Genomic DNA, 22,056 nt, shown 5'->3' on the forward strand with positions numbered 1-22,056 from the left:
GTGTTCCCCTTTCTGCCTCCGAATGTAATTCCAAGCGTGCGTCTCTACGTTTTTCCGTGTGCATTTTTCAGTGTTCGTTCGATACGTTCGTTTGTAAATGGGGGTGGGGGGCAGTAGAACTGTCGTGTGGGAGGTCCTCCATAAGAGCAATTCGCACCATTAATGATGGTGGACGTGAGTAAGCCAAAGGTGCACTCGGTGGCCTCCCTAGTAGCGATCCCGCCTGGTTTATTTCGGGGTAGGTCGTCGTGTAAAAAATACGTTCGGTAAACCCTCCTCCACCCAACGCGGACAATGCATGTGTCACGTGATCGAACTTGCTGAATGTATTCGAGCACTGACGATGCTGGATGTGTGGTCTCCAGTGAATCGTCGGTTCTCCCGCACGTGAATGTTGCGAGGTGTTGCGATGTCACTTTCCAACAATAACACCACCGATAGTGCGCTGCTGCTGCTGCCGTAGCAGCAGCAGCAGCACGAGATTTGGCCACGTTTGACGCGGGTGACACTTTTATTAATAATTTCGCTGTGTCGGGTGGAGGAGGGTTTACGACACACATTTTGACACGCCGGCCTCACCCAAAATAAACCAATCATGAATCATGTTGGCCGTTAAAGTCTACGTATAAAATTATACAGATGCTGATGAAATTGACTGGTGGTGGTTAGGACGCCAAATGCCCAACCTGGCAGTGCTAGGCCAATTTTTCTACGCGCTCATGTTCAATAGATCTTCTCTATAAATCTGAGCCTCCCAGGGACACAACACATCCAATTACATGATTTGCTATTTTAATTATTTCTTCAAACAGCTGCTACAGTGAAATATGAGCAGATTACTGAGGTAGCGGGGGGAGGAGGGATACATGGTAATGTGTGTGTTTCATGGCAGACACTTTATGTGCTACAGTATTTAGTTTCTAAGCCAGGGCTCTAGGTATAGCGAACTCTACACAGTATTTACGGAGGGCAGCCAAACTGTGCTGAGAAACGAACTCCCACAGACTCTAAATAACCAAGACTGCTCAGTTTTACGCTTATTTTGTTAAGCCCGTCATTACGCGCTTATCTTATAACGCGACGTGAATCAACGATAGGGATTGCAGTCCGAGCGATAAACCTGTGGGTCTGTATTTGTTAATATTTACTATCCCTCATTCTCAACATTTATTTACAAATCTACATAGATCCGTAGACGTATACCATACCTTATCACTATTCGCATGTGCGCTCACATCAAATATGTGGATTTGTTTTATCAGCGGTTTCTGTGGTCAACGTTTCTGTGGTTCCACGAATAATTTATCACAAATCAAAAGGAGATAATAATAAAAAAAACTCCACTGCTCCACAATAATAATTTACATTGCTTTCAACATTGCCATACAATCCAACATATATATTTACTTAAAGCTTTCGTGACTACAGGAATTCATATTCTTTGAGTCTTTCGGTAAAGTCACGTAGATAGATTCAACATTTATTTATAAAATAAACAAAAAACACGACGTTTCGATCACAACACAAGCAGCCTGAAGACGATCGCTTGTGTTGTGATCGAAACGTCGTGGTTTTTTGTTTATTTTTATTCATTTTGAACCTATCTACGTGACTTTACCGAAAGACCCAAAGAATATGATATACATGTAATAATATACAAGCACCACTCCCCTATCTAAACAAAAAAAGCATCTCTGTTTAATCCATTTCAGGGATTCCATTAATATTAAACAGTGCTGTACATAACTAGAACGCGTCTGAGAGGACGTCCGCCAAGGAGATGGAGCGATGACATCAGATCGTGTCCAGGTGCAGGGGTGGATTATTGCATCACATGATGAGAGAGTGGTGGCTTGGGGAAGCCTTCATCCAGCAGTGGATTGACCATGGCTGAGTATAAGGATGACAGTAGATCGGTGTTAATGGATCTACCTACAACACAGATGCCTACAATGGGCGGGTTCGTTGCGCACGGTTGCAATTTACTTTGCTCGGTCGGTGTTAGCCGCCGAGGTCGTGACAGGTTTCTTTTCGCATTCATGTGGCCCCGTGCCCCCGGCACCGTTGCCCTTCCCTTGGAATGTACACCGATGCCCACTTTATATATGGGCGGGGGGGGGGGTATTGGCACGTAAAATAAAGATTGATTGGTTGAGAGATAAACCATCATCGACATTCAGGCTGGACATACCGGTTTTGTTTCCAGGCGTGTGAGGCTCGATCGCTTGCATCGACACCAAACACAAAGCATTTTGTTTCATTGACCTCAAGTTTTCAATGAGCTTAATAGTTGTAAACGAAGCAAACAGTGGCAGCTGTAGGCTGCGAGGATGGAACCTTGCCCCGACGCATGCCGCTCCACCGTGTCCTGGCGCACATCGGCAGATGAGGCTGTGCCACGCTTAACGCAGCCGCCACCCATATCCGGCGTGCTGGCCCAAACTTCGGGGCGTGCTTTGTTGTGACCCCACATGCCGCCTGGAGTGCCAGAAAATTAAAAAGACATTCGACAAATGAAAGATTAGTTAAGCACGAAGTTAAAATGGATTGCAAAATTGCTCATTAATTAACAACAAAACTCAACATATTTGTCAATAACACTGGGGTTTGAAGGAAACATATAAGAGGTAACTTTTTGGAAATGGCCCTTCATCACACAGATAGAGGTCAGAGAGATAGAGTGGCTCAGACAAAGAGACTGCACTAAATAACATAGGGCCTGATAAGAATTACATTTTTTAATGTTTGCCGATGAAGAGTTTTAAATTGGCACGTGAAAAGTTTGTTAATGCGTTTGTTGATGAACTGCCAGTGATCTACGAGGCCTATGGCTAGAGTTAGGATCAGCGTTATAGTTTTGGCAAAGATTAGGAAAATAACCATTTATAAAGGGCACATAGATCACGACAAGTATGGTGAATCACCGACGAGGAGGGTGCCGCCGAGCTGTTAGAGTTTCTGCGGTGAGCCGCGAGGCGCTACATGGAATGGCGCCCCAGCCACCGTCAAACAGCGGCAATCCTTTATCCCAGCCGGGGTCGAATCAGACCACGATTCCCCTGATGATAATACATTAAGTACCGCATCGTAGGTGCAGGGAGAGGAATGTGTGGAGTGTCGGAGCCGTGGTCAGTGCACTGCGCAATGGTCCTGGTGTCTCGAGTTAAATTCCCAACCACGGCTAGCATCAGCGTGTGAGTGATATCTTAAACGGCTCCCAACCACATCACCTACCCCACACTTACCAGAGTGGTGAAGTCTGCTGAATCAACCCCCATGGCTGAAGCGGCGTGGGGAATGGTGTATGGACAAGTAGTATTATTATTTGAGGAATCATCCTGTAGACCAACCCACACTCTGGGAATGAACATGATCACTGCCCGACTTGTATTTTAGTTTATAAAAGATGTACAGTACTTGGTAAAATTTGACCAGCAAGCTAAACGGAAATATGTTGTTTAGAATGTGGTATTAATGACGTCAAAATTACATACCCGAACAAAAGAGCAGAGTAATTCATATTCTTAGCTCTTTCAGTAAAGTGACTTTACCGAAAGAGCTAAGAATATGACAGCAGACTGTTAAAATCTGTTAAAAAGATATCCGTTAAAATCAGTTTAAATTTAGATTAATGTGAGTAAAAGTAAGATATCTAAATGATGCACAACTACAAAATATGATACTATGCGATAAGGGTTACTTGGTACATACTTCAAAATTGTGGGCCGTCCATAAATGACGTCACGCACCTAGGGGGGGGGGGAGGGTCAGACATTTGTGACGATGTGTGACGGGGGCGGGGGGGTTTGAGAAATGTGACGTGTGACGTCACGTGAAAATGCGTAACTTAATATAAATATAGAAAACACGTTCTACTTAATTGAAGACTTTTTAATAAATGTTTTATCCTACAACATCAGAGTGCAGCGCCACATTAAATACGCACTACAGTGACAATAGTTTAAAGCGATTTGAAGCATGTTTTATTGTTTTATATATTTGGGGGGGGGGGGCAGAGCTTTGTGACGTCATATTTGAGGGGGGGTCTGACTTTTTATGACGCCCTGTGACGAGGGGGGGGGGGGGTTAAAAATCGGCCAAAATCGCGTGACGTCATTTATTACTATTATATCGGTATATTACTAAACACAAGATGAACTGATATTGCGTGCATTGCGAACTATGTACAGTGCATGTATTGGGCAGAGTGCACATCTAAACAATGGTGCCTTCGCCCCACCCTCGGCGAATCTGTGGTTTCCAGCGTCAATGGAAAAGCGGCACAGCGGTGACTCTCGCGTCTCTGGCTCCTGCGACACCACTCGGCACCACCGCCACCGCCTGCTGCTGCTGCTGCTACTGAAGGTGGCCAGAATCACGCGGTGCCGTTCTCGTGACCACCTCATGGATGATGCTCAGCAGCCAGACTGTCAGGGTATACCTCGCTGGTAAACACCACCGCATAAGAATTATCAACATGGATTATTATTGTGGAGCAGTGGATGCTTAGCAGCGTCACTATTTAACAAATACAAGTGACCTGACATTGTGGTGTTGCTGGAGAAACTCCCGTCTTGCCAAAACAACACCTTGCTCTGAAGAGGCTTCGTGAGCACAGACAACCCAGTCACAACCTGCCTTCTCAACACTTATTCCCGACCTCGCCAACTGAATTGGCCATGGTCCAATGTTAAATAATCTCACTACAAATGATGCAAACAAAATCTAACATTTGTTTTGTCTCAAACTGTGGACCTATGAAAATAACCAAATTCCAGGGCAAGAGTCAAGGCGAAGAGATAATAACGAACTCCACAGCGGAGTATGCAAGGGTTTGCTTGGGTTACACGTTACAGAGTAACAAGTCACAGCAATACGATAAACATTAAAGGCAGTATAAAGTACTTTTGCAGGTATATCATGGGACCTCCTTTGCCGGTACCAAAGTATGAGAAGAGGGTTTCCCCTTTTTTCTGGCAACAAAATAGCTGTGTTAAGATGTTAAAACACCAAACTGAAACCTTTGACAATGAATCATGTCTGCATTAACCACAATACTTGTGGTCAGAATGCAAACAAAAAACTCTGATAATATATACATTGTCAAAAGGCATCATCTGGTCTAACACCATTGATACGAGGCTCCAGAGCATTGTGTTTTGTTTGCATTCTGACCACAAGTATTGTGGTTAAAGCAGACATGATCCCTTGTAAAAGGTTTCAGTTTGGTGCTTTAACATCTTAACACAGCTGTTTTGTTGCCAGATAAAAGGGGAAACCCTATTCTCATACTGTGTCTGGTAAATTTCGATTTAAAGCTTTCGTGACTGCAAGGATTCATCTTCTTTGGTTCTTTCGGTAAAGTCACGTAGAATGAGAATACAATAATAAAATAAAACAATAAAATTCTCACGACGTTTCGGCCACTTGTGTTGTGACGACGTTTCGGCCACTTGTGTTGTGGCCGAAACGTCGTGAGAATTTTATTGTTTTATTTTATTATTTTATTCTCATTCTTCGTGACTTTACCGAAAGAACCCAAAGAAGACTGTGTCTGGTTTTAACAACATTAACACGGCAAGAAAAGTCCACACTCCAAAGCTCAGTTAAGGAAGCAGGCGTTGCGAGCCTCATCTCACGTCTTTTTGGGCCGTCCATAAATGACGTCACGCGATTTTGGACTTTTTTTGACCCCCGTCACACGGCGTCACAAAAAGTCAGATCCCCCCTCAAATATGACGTCACAAAGCTCTGCGCCCCCCCCAAATAAAACATGCTTCAAATCGCTTTAAACTATTGTCATTGTAGTGCGTATTTAATGTGGCGCTGCACTCCGATGTTGTCGGAGAAAACATTTATTAAAGTCTATTTAATTAAGTATAACGTGTTGTCTATATTTATTTAAAGTTGCACATTTTGATGTGACGTCACATTTCTCACCCCCCTCGTCACACATCGTCACAAATGTCTGACCCCCCCCCCCCCCAGGTGCGTGACGTCATTTATGGACGGCCCCTTTGGACACGGCGAGCAGGGCTGCCCAGGTCTCAGACTCCCAAGTCTCGGCACAAGCCAGAGGGCAAGGTGCAGAGGTCGCAAGCTCGCGTTCAGGTCGTGGCGGCGTGAGCACGAGGCTCTGTTGGAGAGACAACAGCGTCCGACGACAGCGACTCTGTGCCTGAGGGTAATATACATTGTCCAACCCTGACGATCGCCTGGTGTTACTTCTACCAATGACTAAATAGTCTTTGAACCGAATAAAGGCATTCCGTACATAGAACCTTATTTTCCCTTTGACTTCCATTGTATCATCGGAGATGCGTTCCTAAGAAACCAAAAATTCGGCCCCAAGAACGTAACACAATCACACTTAACAAAAGCATGGAACCTTTGTCAACCTTTGTCAAGCACATACTTAATGGGAAATCGGTATTTTATGATTTAACAATACGGTGCTCAAAATAAGTGGTGAAATAAGAAAAACTGTCCAGTATTGACCTCACCTTGGTGTGTCGTGCTGTTATTGCTTCACGGTTTATGTTCGCCCTTTCTGCTATTGATGCCCCCAGGGTCTGGAATGCTATTGCCAATAAACTGAAACTTAAATGGCTACCAATGAGATTGTCTCTCAAAACTGCTCAAGAGGAGTTGTACACCCCTAGCTACCACTGCTATTCATTGGCGTAAAATAAAATAAAATGTTTCGCTCCGGATGACGCTGCAAAGTATTATCTGTATTTTGATTTAGCGTGCTGATGTTAAAGGTGCATTGAAAAATGTGATACTCCGACTGATGCTTCTGTTGTTGTAGAGTAACTCATGCAGCCAGCTATGGCTCTAGGATTTGGTGTTACATGTTATTTATGTAGTTTATTGTAGAAATTCGGTCACAGTCCCTGTGATCACTGTTACGTTGCAATTATGGCTTTATTTTTTGGTGATTTCGAAAAGTTTTTTGGTTTGGACATGTTTGTTTTGTTGTAGTACGGAGTTAGACTGATGGCCTTAATCTAAGTTTTCTTGTGGTTGTTGTTGTTGTTGTTTGACTTGCATCCCACTGGGATTTTTTTGCACACAGCGTTGGTGTACGGTGCTTTTGTCAGGAATATTTTGCTGTTTTTTCATAGATTTTCTGTTTGCACAGTCACACAAAGTCACTTTAAGTTGTTTTCTTATTAATGTTTTTCTTGTTTGTTGTGGTTACACCCGATTCAAGAGCCGAATGGCTCACAGGGCTATACCAAAATAAATAAACTGAAATAAACTGAAACTGCTATCGCCAGCCACTTAATGGCCCTTCTCCAGATATCTCGACTCACTTTTATTGAAGCACAAGACCTTTGTAAAGCAGCGAAAGCCGCCTGCACAGTACAGCACCGGACGTGATCAACACGAAGTACCGAAGCAGGAGCCGAGCCTGAGCGCCGTGAGGAGCGCGAGAAACGAGCGCCTGGAGCAGCAGTAACAACAACAACAAACGCCATTCGCCACTAAGTGGCGGTGATGTCACCACGGCGCTTGTGCCAGGCTAGGTGCACTTTGAGGCCACGTGAAGTGCCAAAGGTTTCGCTGCTAGCAGACCACGGGGCAGGACCCAGGTGCCATGGGTCGAGTGGCTGAGATGAGTGGCAGGTGCGCTAGCTGTGCTCACCGATGTGCCAACTGAGCAGCGTGCAGTGGACGCGAAGATAGACGACAAGCCCTTGCATCCTTAGATTCCCCCACCCGCCCCACAGCAATGTATGCTTTAGAGATTCAAAATTCTGTAAATTAGAATTTTACTAAACGTATCCATAATTTAGAAGTTACGTTCTCGCGAAATTCCGTATATCGTGTTGGCGTAAATGAGGAAACCTCTCTTGCTGTAAAGAATCGGAATTTCGAGCGAAGGAATCCGAAAAAAAGCCGAGAAGCTCTTTTTTCAACGCTTTTATTTTTTAGAAACTTCACTCGCATGCATCGCAAACAAAGGACTCCACTTCCGCAATCAGGAACGATATTTATCGTGACCATCCCATGCCTCATACCCTCGGAGAATGCGAGAAAACGGGTTCCTCGCGTCACGCCCGCCTTCGCAGCTACAGAATGAGTCAGTCGGGTGATCGGTCTGTGCCGTGTGGCCACGGACTCCTCACTCGAGTGGATTCACAGAAATCTTCAGTCTCCTGCTGCTGCTGCCTCTACGAACATTAACAAAGCCCGGCCAGCCACTCGCCAGGACGGCCGGCCCTCTCCACGCAAGTGGTAAGCACTTAAGCCGCTTGTACTTTTCAAATCAGCGGTTGCTATCGTGTCCCTGTTGTCAGTGCGGGATTTCCATTCTTGATCATGTGCACATCGCCTCCGTTTGGTTAGTCGAACTGTGAAGGCAATCGCGAATAATTACTTGGTGGCCTGCAACTCGACCGGTCCCGAGTGTTGATGCCGAAGGTCGTGGCTTCCTCTGCTGGTGGGTGGTCAGTCTTTTACAAAATTCTCGAAGCGAAATTCTTCGTAAATAATAACAATGGTAATGACTGCTGCTCGATGATGTCGATGTCAATTACGACAATAATAACAACAATGATGATAGATAGATTATTATTGATGATTGATTAATGATAAATGACAATGATCATAACAATGGCGATGACGGCTAATGATTTTCAGATCATGACAGTGGTGATTTCTACGCTCGGTACACGATAAGTCGGAACGTTTTAAAATCAATTGTATTATTTTAGCCTACAGATATCGACCGGTTGCCACGTAGCTAAAGTGATTGGACTTGTGCATCGGCAATGCTGGGAACAGTTGGGGAAGTGTGGCGAGGGATTTTCAGGGCGGGCATGAGATGCGAAAGGGGAGCGGGGTATTTTATTCGTGCAACATTAAAAATCACAATTAATCGTGTTAAACAGATTACGGACATGGAATACTCTTAACATTTACTGGAACGTTTGTGTACAGTACAATGAACCATCGTGCAGGTTTGAGTGATTGGCACGTAAAGAGTGGAATATAGACGTGTAAGAAAAAAACTGAGCAGATATTCCTTATTGTATATATTTAGGGACGATGTTTAAACATCTTGGCTTGCAACAGGGGTTGAGTGGTGGAGGAGTTGGTGCACTCCACTATAAACCTGACCGGTTTCCCGAGTTCGATTCCCAGCCATGGTTAACATTACGAGTAATAGGTGAAGTGATGGTATTTTAGAGGGGGGATGGGAAATATTAGTTTAAAACTAAACCTGGAAGCCAAATAATGCTATGAGATGTCAAATTATAACGTGTGACTTTATTTACTTTAGAGTAGTGGTAAACGAGCAGACCTGGTTTATTTAGTTTGATAAATAATAACTCGCTACCCTTTGTCAATCCACTTGTAGTGAGTTGGAGAATGCACTTCACACCGTGGGGCCTAATGAGAATAACATGACGAAAGTGTTGTCTGATGACAATGACGGCCTCAGTCTGGCAATATGCAGGGCACGAATATAGATTTTAATTGTTAAATCAATGCGTGATTGCATTCCTGTTATGAGCTTTCATGGATAGATTTTAATAAAAAAAATTCTCCCAAGATATTTGGCCTCCAAGCATACGTGAAATTTTTGCACATGAAGGTAAAGTTCGTCATTGTAAAACTATTTTTTTACATATTTCAACAGCACATCCTTTGGTTTGGTAAGCGTCCAGCTGGAAACATCCACCCACAGCATACCTTCAGGATTGCAGTATCGTGTAGAAGACGTGGACACACTGAATGTTATGTTTTGGTTTGACCTTGTCTTGAGTTTATCCATGTTCACGATATACTGGATCGGACACTAACGTAACAACCATCTGTCGGCGAACAGAAGTTGAATTGGCATAGCATAACCTCTGGGTCGTGTCTCTAGCTTGAGGTCAAATTCGACCAAGGGCCCTTGCCAAGCTGTGTGAACAGACGCATTTGTCTTAGAGGTGTGCAACACTTAATTCCCAAGACATGAGGCAGATCCTTGCATGCCAAAACAGCCAAGGATGGAGCATCAGTGTCCAAAATAGCTGCGGTTTTGGCCATCATAGCTGTGGCTTATTGGATGGCCTAATGATTATTAATAACGCAAACCATATGGAGCTCTGAGCGAAGCACATTTTGTTTACCCGTCTAGACAGAGAGCAGGAGCTGGGGCAATCAAGACAATATTTTTCGACAATCAGTAGCTTTGGCCATGTTGACTTAGAATGCGAATGATAACTCTGTTATCCACGTTTGATTTAACACATTAACTGATGTAGTCCATGTAAACGTAGTGAAACCTTCCAGTTTTAGTGCCATCTCGCGTGTGGCTGGACAAATAATCTTACATTTGACATCCATCTTGGATTGGCACCTGGGGTTAAAGTTCAGTTCATTCAGTTCATTTATTTTTTATTTTGGTATAGCCCTGTGAGCCATTCGGCTCTTGAATCGGGTGCAACCACAACAAACAAAAAACAAAAACACTAACAAGAAAACATCTTAAAGTGACTATGTGACTGTGCAAACAGAAAATCCATGAAAAAAACAGCAAAATATTACTGAAAAAAGCACCGTACACCAACGCTGTGTGCAAAAAATCCCAGTGGGATGCAAGTCAAACAACAACAACAACCACAAGAAAACTTAGATTAAGGCCATCAGTCTAACTCCGTACTACAACAAAACAAACATGTACAAACCAAAAAACTTTTCGAAATCACCAAAAAATAAAGCCATCATTGCAACGTAGCAGAAGAGAATCTCATAATACTACAATAGAGGAGACCTACAATTAAATACAGTGTGAAATGAGCTCAACACCAACCCACAGGGCTTGCTCAATCTGGACTTGGCATACCATTACCCTACAAGGAACTCATGTTGTGCTCACAGCTGCAGACTCTGCGGGAAAAGTCAGAGAGGTTACGTGTACAAAAATATATACTGCGAAAGTAGACGTGGTCCAAAGAGTGTCAAAATAAAGACAACCACCTCTCGAGTCCATCTATAAAGAGAACGAACCACCGTAACGACGCCGTGTATACCCAACCCATCGCAAAGGACACTTAATATACGTTCAGAGCTGTTCCACAGCACAGTGCAAATGCCATTTGGTTCCAGTGACGTGAAGTTATTTGCACCAAAGGAATGCTGTAAGCGAAGAGTGGTTATCGGTCCTGCTGCTGAACTTCTTCATTGACAGCGCGTTTACAATGCATTCAAGAAATACTGTAATGCAGTGCAACAGGCTCTCAGGAGTCGTGTGCAAGAGCAACATGATTGCACTTTTCAAACGAATGAATGCACGTTTCACCGGCTTTCCATTGTGAAAGAAGGAAACATTTCTCAGCTTATTCAAAATCGAATTGCCCTATTATTTGCACTTTAACAAAAGTTGAAAGGATTAATGCATTAGCTCTGTCTGTGTCTCTATGCCCGGCTATTTGACACAATTAGGGTGACGATAAATCTCGTAAAAACAATCAGTTCAAAGTTAAACATTAGTATAAAGTTGTGCTGATATTAAGGACTTAACCTAGAGGAAAACTGAGCAAATTGATGAATGGGTCACCCAAAACTCAGTGATAAAATTTCCAGAGATAATGGGTAAGCCTTCCAGGACATGTAATTCGTTCAATTTAAAATGTATTCACCCTGTCCGAAATTAATTTAGATGACAATGTACATGATGTACAAATGTTTTTATCCTGTTTGCCGGTGACAGACGTTTATTTGAATGACGTATAGGTTTCGATTTAAAGCTTTCGTGACTGCAAGGATTCATCTTCTTTGGTTCTTTCATTAAAGTCACGTAGAATGAGAAATTGTGTTATTTTATTTTATTAATTTATTATTTTATTCTCATTCTACGTGACTTTACCGAAAGAACCAAAGAAGACGTATAGGTTATTCTTCATCCTGTATAAATGATATTGTATAAATGATATTTTATGAATGGTAAATATGCAGCCCGACCGTTGCTTCCTCGTGCCACTGCTGGTGGAAGCGTCTCCACGAGAGGGAGCTCTCTGGCCTACTCTTCCATGCGAGCGAGACTTCTTGGGAAAATGAACTGTATCCCCACCCCCCACCACACACGCGTGACCTGCCGATCGCCAACTGTGTGGTTGCACTGCTCGGTGGAGTCCCATGATGAAGTCACGTGTCCATTGTTTCAACTTCAGCATGCGGGCGTCAGTGGTACTTTAACAGCAACAACAACACAAATTCACATTCTTTGGATCTTTCGGTAAAGTCACGTAGATAGGTTCAAAGAAAATAACAAAAAACTACTTATTTTCTTTGAACATATCTACGTGACTTAACTGAAAGACCCAAAGAATATGAATTCCTGCAGTCACGAAAGCTTTAAGTCGAGGTTTAACAACAAAACAAGTTTATTGTAAACCTGTTAGGAGACCGCGGAACTGATGAGAGTTCTCCACAGAGGTGTTGTGTGGTCCACATGGCTTGTGAACCCACAATTCATTGGCTCCAAACACGTGTTTCCTTTGCTTATTCATTTCTAGTTTCGCACCCATTGGTATACAAAAAAACGCTTCCAGAATTCAATGCGGGTCACAAGACATCTGGACCATCATGTGGAATGTGTGCAGGCAAGGGTAGAGCAAACCTCTTACCGGCAGCAGTGCCGTCTGTTAAAAAAAGAACAGTCTCTCTCGTACAACTGTTACACCAATTTTCAGTAGTGACCTGCTGCGATTACGGCCTTAGGAGTGTGTAGGGTTAATACGCATCTGTGTGTTTGTACAAGGCTTTTCGAGTGTTATTGCTAGCCGGGTGCACGCCATACACACGCGCTACAGGTGCTACACAATCAAAACGTGTTCAAGTGCCGGGTGTATCTGTAGTCGAGCAGGTTACCGGACCACACCATTGAGGCTTTCGAAGCTGAACATTGACAGAATTGCGAGATGAGCCTTCCCACTGAGCAGTGCCTTCGCTAATAAAGATACTACAGGCGATATTCGGTCGCACGTGTTAAGCGATCACAGCTCCTTGTAAGAACAAAAACCTGTTTACGTGAGACGGTGGAGAGGAAGTATGCGGTGTATGTGGGGCTTCTTTCGCACCGTACGTAGCCAACCGAGAGCTAATCGTAGGTGCGGGAAGAAGACAAGAATGAAGTGAGGGAAAACAGAATACAAACTGATGTGTGCTGATGCAAATTAAGGCACTAAAATGCGATGTGTAAAACAATGACTTAAATTAATTGCTGTAAAATGTGTTATTTCATAGCGATAAATTATCAACAAAGTGTACTAATGGCACACGTAATGGCTCGGGAGAGCTTGGAGAGTGCATTAGGAGTTTTGAATTGACATTTTAATTTTCATGGCACTGTGAAAATAATTTATGAAACTTCACACGAGCAAGGAACGCTAAGACATTGCCAGGAGCAAGCAGTACATGCATTATAGTCACCTAACATGCATTCCGCTAATAGAACGGATCGCCTAAGGGGTAGGGTTTTATATATTCTTTTGATTTAGTAGCTGTAAACTACAAGATTGCTATCTGTACCACACGCATGCTTTTGGCTAGAAACGTGCAAGCTCAATATTTAACGTTACTAAAACTCCCAAAGGTTTCCCCGAAACCACCCAGTGCACATTTTAGCAGCGTTGCGGGATTTTTTTTATTTTTGCCACGTCCCTTTCCATTGTTAACTCTGAGCTTGGGGTCGGCAATGAGGGGCTAATGTGGCCATTACGATCTCCATGTCCCAGGCGAGAGATGCAGCAACACAGTAGCTGTGTTATTTAGGGCCAATTTGAGATTTGGTGCAACGCCCCATTGCACAAATGACAAACCTGCACGGACGAGCTGGCAGGCATATGCGTGCAGTGCAAGGTGGTGGTTGTGCGTGTGGTTGCAGCGTACAATCATGCACGTGATCCGGTTTAATAAAATAATTAGAGTTGATCGCTGGTAGTTTGGGTGTGATTGGCATGTCAGATCAGTTTAATAAGGTGAATGGACTTAAGGGTTGGTGGAAATAGGCTGACCTTAATTACGTCACGGTACATTGTGTTGGTTATGAAGCTGGCGTTTTAACGTTGATGTGATTCTAGTGACGCGTCAATTGGTTTAGTTCATAATATGGGTATGATATAATGATGCAGGTTCATTAAATAGATTGTTGGTGTTACATTGTTATACATTGGTTAAATCTATATGGTCCACAGTTGCATCCTGTCATGAATATAGTGAGGCGTTGCCGAATAAGACAATTGCATTTTCTCTGAGTGGATGGCACAGATCATCATTTGCTCGTCATCTGCAAAGCCCAGGGCCCAACCGCCCCTGTTCCTCCCTGGGGGTTGGCTACCCCAGCTCAGGGTGATAGCCGAGCAGCCGACATAGAAGGCATGCTTCAAGCAGGGGAGAGCGTAGGCCGCCACCAAAAAAATGCCCGAGCTCTGCCGATCCTCTACATATTAAGGCGTTATCCGGAGCCGGAGCACCCGGGGAAAACACTAGCCTCTATGGACGGAACAGGTCGAGCCCATACTTTTGCTGTACTGCATTCTCCGGATGGGTCAGGGTAATTATCATCTAAGTCTGGAACATCAGCAGGCTGAGCGAGGCTGAACGCACATTTAGTATTCATCTGGAGCCACAGTGGTTAATGTTATCAACCAGAACGCTGCAGTGCAAAGTTTGTTTCCAATGTGTACATATTGATTTACAATTTTTGCAGTGACGGCCTTTGGTGTTGAAAAGAGTGCTCGTGTGGTAAGCCAGCAGTATCCGTTTACCTCGCCTACTCTTCTGATGAGCCTCGGAAAGGGTGAAGCCGGTCGAGAGACTGTGCATTATAAAACACGTGATCCTGATGAACATGGGTCTACGAGGCCGGTAGGCCGATAGACTGAGCTACATTTTGTAATTATTTGCGATGTAGAGCAAGGTTTTGTTTTCATTCAACCTGGAATTACTCACGAAGCTGTGGTGTGATGAGTTGGCACACGGGACTTGCAATCAAAGCGGCGACCTCCGGATTTAATCCCCCTGCCATTACAGTTGAAACAATGGGAACGTATTTATTTAATTTTACTCTACTCTTTGGTTCTATTCGGTAAAGTCACGTAGGTAAAAAATAAAACAACAAAAATCACGACGTTTCGGCCACAATACAAGCGGCCTTCATCAGGTGAAGGGACCAGACTGTCTCGAGGACAGCGCTGGTGTGAACACATCTAAGCTCAGACCGCGACCTTTAAGCTGTGTGAGAGGAATCAAGGTGCCTTGACAAAGGAATTAGCATAAAAAATTAGCATTTAATTGTCGGACTTAGCATGATGAAAGGTGAACATGTGCAGGTCGGCGAGGGGGGGAGGTGTGACAAGGGAAGAGATGGGATGCTGCGAAAGTTTGGGGTACCACTACTTGAAAAAATATACTGTACCATTGAAAATTAGTTTAATGTTTGGTTCGATTTAGAACATCTGAGCTTAGCTGTGTTCACTCCAGCCCTGTCCTCGAGACAGTCTGGTCCCTTCACCTGATGAAGGCCGCTTGTGTTGTGGCCAAAACGTCGTGATTTTTGTTGTTTTATTTTTTACCTACGTGACTTTACCGAATAAAACCAAAGAGTATGGATCCTTGCAGTCACGAAAGATTCAAATCTAGAATTAATTTTACTCTCCAACTCTGTCTGCCCAGCAGTGTAAATGGAGTACATCAGTTTCTTGATATGCAGGTCGTGTGTGGTGGGGTAAAGTGTGAGTAGTCCCACCTCTTCAAAATACTCTCTTGATCCCTGCAGTGGAGACACTTTTGCTAGTAGTGGCGTGAGCAAGCAATTTCAGGGCTGCGCCTTTACCTGTTGCCAGAATGCTCCAATAAAGCGTTTGTTGAAGTATTGCACAATTTAGTTACAATAAGCGTGTTTAGTATACGCTTTGTTGATAGATTAAATGTATCTGTGTGTGTGTGTGTTTGTTGTACCGCCATAATGACGTTCATCTATTGTTACTGTCATCATGTTTAATGTTGTACAATCTTTTAAGACCTAACACATCTCTGAGTAGTGCATTTATGGCATCCTATTTTTTTCCGAACAGCCAACAACTGGGTGTGAAGGCAAGCACACACCCACTGAAACTAACCATAGTCGTCAATCCTGTATTACTGCACTGAAAAGAGAACTTATAGTAAATTGACATTTTAATTTATTCGTTATACTGAGGGAGGATAATTGCCGAAAGCATCAATCCGATAACTAAAGAATATATTTGTGTTAAACGTTGAGTCAGTTGTTATTGTAATTTGGCTTGTGCATCACCACCTTCCTCCACACATTTACATTTCAATGAATTTCTGAAACATAATTGTTCAAAATGAAATATTAAGCCAGTACTGCAGCCTCTGTTTATTAAGATTGGACAAGGCACAGTAATTTATACACTGGAATGAAACATGAACTGGGTTTTTAAATACAAGCAGGATAAGTCATGCCACTTTAAGAAAAGATACAATTCCGACAAAATAACACGTGAGTCAAATAAGCATAACTTAATGATTCATAATAAGTTTCAGACCTTAAATCGAATATTGGATGAAGGCCTCCCAACACTGTTGGTTATGGGGGTTGTTTGACCATACTTTACCATGCTGGTCAGTGAGGGTTGGTGAAGATGGGGATGTCCAGAACTGGTTTAATATATTACTCCTGACTAATTTCTGCCATGGCCAGGAATTAAACCCAAGTATCCCGGTTCGGGGACATGTGTGAACCACTGTGCCCCCCCCCCCCCCTTATTTGAGTGACTACACGTTGTCTAACCTGTTTCCATGAACCACAAAAGTTATGTGCATACTAGTATTGCTCCCCTCCACACCCAGCTCGGTGTTTTTAGACAATTCAAGTTGCCTGTCCATTCCGGCAGCCGCCCAAATTTGATTCATGGTGATTTAGCTTCTCTCGCCGGTCTGAATTCTCCATCAAAGTTTTTCTTTCAAACAAAAATATTAATTTCTGGTCAAGACTTTCCCAACTCGCAAAATAACTCAGAATATAATTGTGTTTTGCCAACTTGACATGTTCATCAACTGGAGTAATGGGGAGAAATCGGGTCAACTCGAGTTGGCTGTTGATGGAAATGAGTAGCATATAAGTGAGTATGAGCTGCACCTTTTTTTCTTGTGACCCTCAATGAATTGACCTCTTACATATTTTTCTTTGCATTTTCATGTCTGTTTTAAATAAACCTTACATTAAAAAGATTAAGTTTTGGAGAATTAAATGGGGGTCACATCTGGACCACTCTGCACAGCGTGGTTTTGTGTAAAACACAGGTGGCCTTGATGGGAAATGGAAGGTCACACTTTTGGAGATACTGTAAGCACGGATTTAAAGTACTACGACACCCTGTCTACTGATAGACACGTTCAATCAGTCTGAGTTAACCACACCGTTTATTAAGACTGGGGTATATGGACTTCTCGCCCAGCCTATATCACTCAGACATTAACAAGAGTTAACAACAAAGTTTAACAAAAATGTAAAAGTTTGAAAAACACGGCGAGAAAAGCCACGCTTGGAATTGAATCGATACCACACGGGTGCGAGAACGTAGGCGGGATGATGAGACCATTCAGTCTAAAAAAAGTACTGTAAGTGGGGCTTGGCCAGGACAAATCATGTTTAGAAGCGAAGATGTCCAAGAACTCCGACAGTGACAGCCAAGTGATCGAAAGTGTCTGAGACAATACGTCAATCGAGACGATGGAACCATGAAATCAGCTGCGAGAAGGTTTGGAGAGGATCTTCAGTCGGCAGTGAATTGTTAACGGCGGCTGCTGCTGGCGCCACCTTTTTGGTAGGTGCCGAGCAGTTTCCGAGTCAAACAGCAGGTGACGCCTCGCCCGCATATAACACCGCGCGCGTGGCCGGGAGGGGCGCTCGCGTTCGGGCTGCGTTGCGTGCTTGCCGTTGTGCGTGCCGCGGTGGAGCGAGGGGAGGGAGAAGGGCAGGCAGGGAGAGTGAATCATCATCATCGTCGTCGTCACGGCGCGCATAATAACCCGGCTGTGGAACAGCGCAAGCCACGCTCGCAACGGGGTAGCTTGGTCTCAGCGCCAGCAGCGCGCGGCGTGTCTCTCGCTGAAGGGGACACACACACACACGTGTGTGGATTTAGCGTGTAGGCTGTGATAAAGGTGGTGGTGGGGAGGGGTGCGGGCTGAATCCAGAGAGCTCGCTGGATCTGGCCGCGAGCGTGGTTGGTGGTGGTGGTGATGATGATGGCAGCGCTACTGCTGCTTAACTGGATCGTCAACAGCAGCGGTGGCGACATCAGAGCGCCGGCAGTGAGTACCGAATCGCATGGCCACACACACACACGATGTGCACTAATGCTGTTGTGTATAATCGTGTACACGGATCCTCGGTGCCGAAACCACTGCTGGATGATAAAGGCCTCCATCGGGGTTTGTGTCGGTGGTGGGGTTTGTTTGGGTGATGCTTCACCGCTCTGGTAGACGCGATATCATAGACGGGGCCGGTTCGGACATCGCCTCGAAGCCGCCGCTCGTTGTGGCCGTGGCCGCAAATCGGACGCGGGTCGCCGGCCAGCGGCTCCTCCACCACCGCTGTGGGAGACGGGCCATGCAATGTGTGTAGCACACGCACTGTGTAGCACACGCATTGTGTAGCCCGTGCAGTGTGTAGCACGTGCATAGTGTAGCACACGCATAGTGTAGCACACGCAGTGTGTAGCACACGCATAGTGTAGCACACGCAGTGTGTAGCACACGCAGTGTGTAGCCCGTGCATAGTGTAGCCCGTGCAGTGTGTAGCCCGTGCAGTGTGTAGCACACGCAGTGTGTAGCCCGTGCAGTGTGTAGCCCGTGCAGTGTGTAGCCCGTGCAGTGTGTAACCCGTGCAGTGTGTAGCACGCGCAGTGTGTAGGTCTATACTACGCTATAGACCGGTGGCTCTGCATGCGCCCCCAGCATTGTGTTATTATTTTATATACGAGCGTATTGTATCGTTCTGGTACGAAAGTGTCTTGTGTGTGTGTGTCTGCACGGTAATACACCTACAATGTGTTGGTGTGTATAGTGCACTAACACCGCAGTAACACACCACTACAATGTGTTGGTGTATAGTGCACTAACACCACAGTAACACACCACTACAATGTGTTGGTGTGTATAGTGCACTAACACCGCAGTAATACACCACTACAATGTGTTGGTGTGTATAGTGCACTAACACCACAGTAATACACCACTACAATGTGTTGGTGTGTATAGTGCACTAACACCGCAGTAACACACCACTACAATGTGTTGGTGTGTATAGTGCACTAACACCACAGTAACACACCACTACAATGTGTTGGTGTGTATAGTGCACTAACACCACTACAATGTGTTGGTGTGTATAGTGCACTAACACCACAGTAACACACCACTACAAGGTGTTGGTGTGTATAGTGCACTAACACCACAGTTACACACCACTACAATGTGTTGGGGTGTATAGTGCACTAACACCACAGTAACACACCACTACAATGTGTTGGTGTGTATAGTGCACTAACACCGTAGTAACACACCACTACAATGTGTTGGTGTGTATAGTGCACTAACACCACAGTAATACACCACTACAATGTGTTGGTGTGTATAGTGCACTAACACCACAGTAATACACCACTACAATGTGTTGGTGTGTATAGTGCACTAACACCGCAGTAACACACCACTACAATGTGTGGGTGTATAATGCACTAACACCGCAGTAATACACCACTACAATGTGTTGGTGTGTATAGTGCACTAACACCGCTGTAACACACCACTACAATGTGTTGGTGTGTATAGTGCACTAACACCGCAGTAACACACCACTACAATGTGTTGGTGTGTATAGTGCACTAACACCGCAGTAACACACCACTACAATGTGTTGGTCTGTATAGTGCACTAACACCGCAGTAACACACCACTACAATGTGTTGGTGTGTATAGTGCACTAACACAGCAGTAATACACCACTACAATGTGTTGGTGTGTATAGTGCACTAACACCGCAGTAACACACCACTACAAGGTGTTGGTGTGTATAGTGCACTAACACCACCACAATGTGTTGGTGTGTATAGTGCACTAACACCACTACAATGTGTTGGTGTGTATAGTGCACTAACACCGCAGTAACACACCACTACAATGTGTTGGTGTGTATAGTGCACTAACACAGCAGTAATACACCACTACAATGTGTTGGTGTGTATAGTGCACTAACACCGCAGTAATACACCACTACAATGTGTTGGTGTGTATAGTGCACTAACACCGCAGTAACACCACTACAAGGTGTTGGTGTGTATAGTGCACTAACACCGCAGTAATACACCACTACAATGTGTTGGTGTATAGTGCACTAACACCGCAGTAATACACCACTACAATGTGTTGGTGTGTATAGTGCACTAACACCGCAGTAATACACCACTACAATGTGTTGGTGTGTATAGTGCACTAACACCGCAGTAACACACCACTACAATGTGTTGGTGTGTATAGTGCACTAACACCACAGTAATACACCACTACAATGTGTTGGTGTGTATAGTGTACTAACACCACAGTAATACACCACTACAATGTGTTGGTGTGTATAGTGCACTAACACCACAGTAACACACCACTACAATGTGTTGGTGTGTATAGTGCACTAACACCACAGTAATACACCACTACAATGTGTTGGTGTGTATAGTGCACTAACACCACAGTAACACACCACTACAATGTGTTGGTGTGTATAGTGCACTAACACCACAGTAACACACCACTACAATGTGTTGGTGTGTATAGTGCACTAACACCGCAGTAACACACCACTACAATGTGTTGGTGTGTATAGTGCACTAACACCACAGTAATACACCACTACAATGTGTTGGTGTGTATAGTGCACTAACACCGTAGTAACACACCACTACAATGTGTTGGTGTGTATAGTGGACTAACACCACAGTAATACACCACTACAATGTGTTGGTGTGTATAGTGCACTAACACCACAGTAATACACCACTACGTGTTTGTGTGTACTGGATAGTGCACTAGAGACGTCGTTAGGATGTCTCGACTCAGTGATGTTTGTGTGGAATGTTTCAGCTGACAAAGTAATTTCACGTAACTTGTACAAACAGGAAACGATGCATTAACAGCATAAAAATGTGTTCACTGTGCAGTGTATGATCTAGCATTCGGTGTCAACGCTTCATGTATCACTACGTAATAACATACAAATCCCTACATTGTACTAACTTGTATTGCTCCTAGTATCGGTGATTCCGTACCCATGACAATTACAGAGGGTGCACTACAACATGTGACACTCTTGATTCACGATGTGACATCCATCCACACTACTACTAATACTCCTGTATATAGTTCGTAATATTATAACACCAGGACGTTATGTAATTCACCCACTTGGTAAATATCTTGATTGAAAAAAAATTGTGCAATTCACTCCATCGGTAGTGCATGCCAATTTGCAATTCATCCACACACATCTGCATCATAACGTACATTGTATACTGAATAATTTGGCACTGCTAATACTCGATGCGTATGCTCAATAATGTACCTTATAGCACGTACGATGGCACACTATTTCACAGGCTGGTATACCACAGTGATAAGGCCATGGTTAATAGCGGAGGCAAGTGAAATATTAGCTGGTACCAGGGCTTGCCCTTCCGCATTGAGTAGCATGGTGAAGTATGGTCAAACAATCAGAATGCCTGCATGAGGGAGAGGTCTTCATTCATCCTGTATGCATGTTGAACTTATTTTGCGCACTGCATAGCCAACCGTGCAAATGGGCGGTGCGGGGGAAAGACGACAGCAGTGGATTGACAAAAGCCTGTACATTTTTAAAGTACAGGATTATATTCTACGGGTGTTTGTGAGTATTTCGTAACTCTAGAGCAGCAGGCTTCTCATTCGTGAGTTGGTATCCTAACCACGGTAAACTCGGACTCATGACCATCATCGTTTCTCTCAGGATAT

General features: G+C 44.1%; 1 protein-coding gene across 3 annotated transcripts in view; it reads left to right on the forward strand.

Annotated features, from left to right (window-relative positions):
* The first annotated feature begins 6,166 nt into the window (after positions 1-6,166).
* Positions 6,167-22,056, forward strand: part of MGAT5 (alpha-1,6-mannosylglycoprotein 6-beta-N-acetylglucosaminyltransferase) — a 103,092-nt gene continuing 87,202 nt past the window's right edge. The window contains exon 1 of one of the 3 annotated variants that reach the window (XM_076060335.1): positions 6,167-6,184. The gene's annotated coding sequence lies outside the window, so the exon portion shown is untranslated. Of the gene's footprint in view, positions 6,185-8,084; positions 8,245-17,948; positions 18,328-22,056 lie in introns of those variants that run through there. The other 2 variants (XM_032944519.2, XM_032944509.2) reach the window with 2 other exon arrangements.

This window comes from Petromyzon marinus, chromosome 4 (assembly GCF_048934315.1).
Source record: "Petromyzon marinus isolate PM22_M1 ecotype Great Lakes invasive population chromosome 4, UKy_Petmar_22M1.pri1.0, whole genome shotgun sequence".
NCBI lineage: Eukaryota > Metazoa > Chordata > Hyperoartia > Petromyzontiformes > Petromyzontidae > Petromyzon > Petromyzon marinus.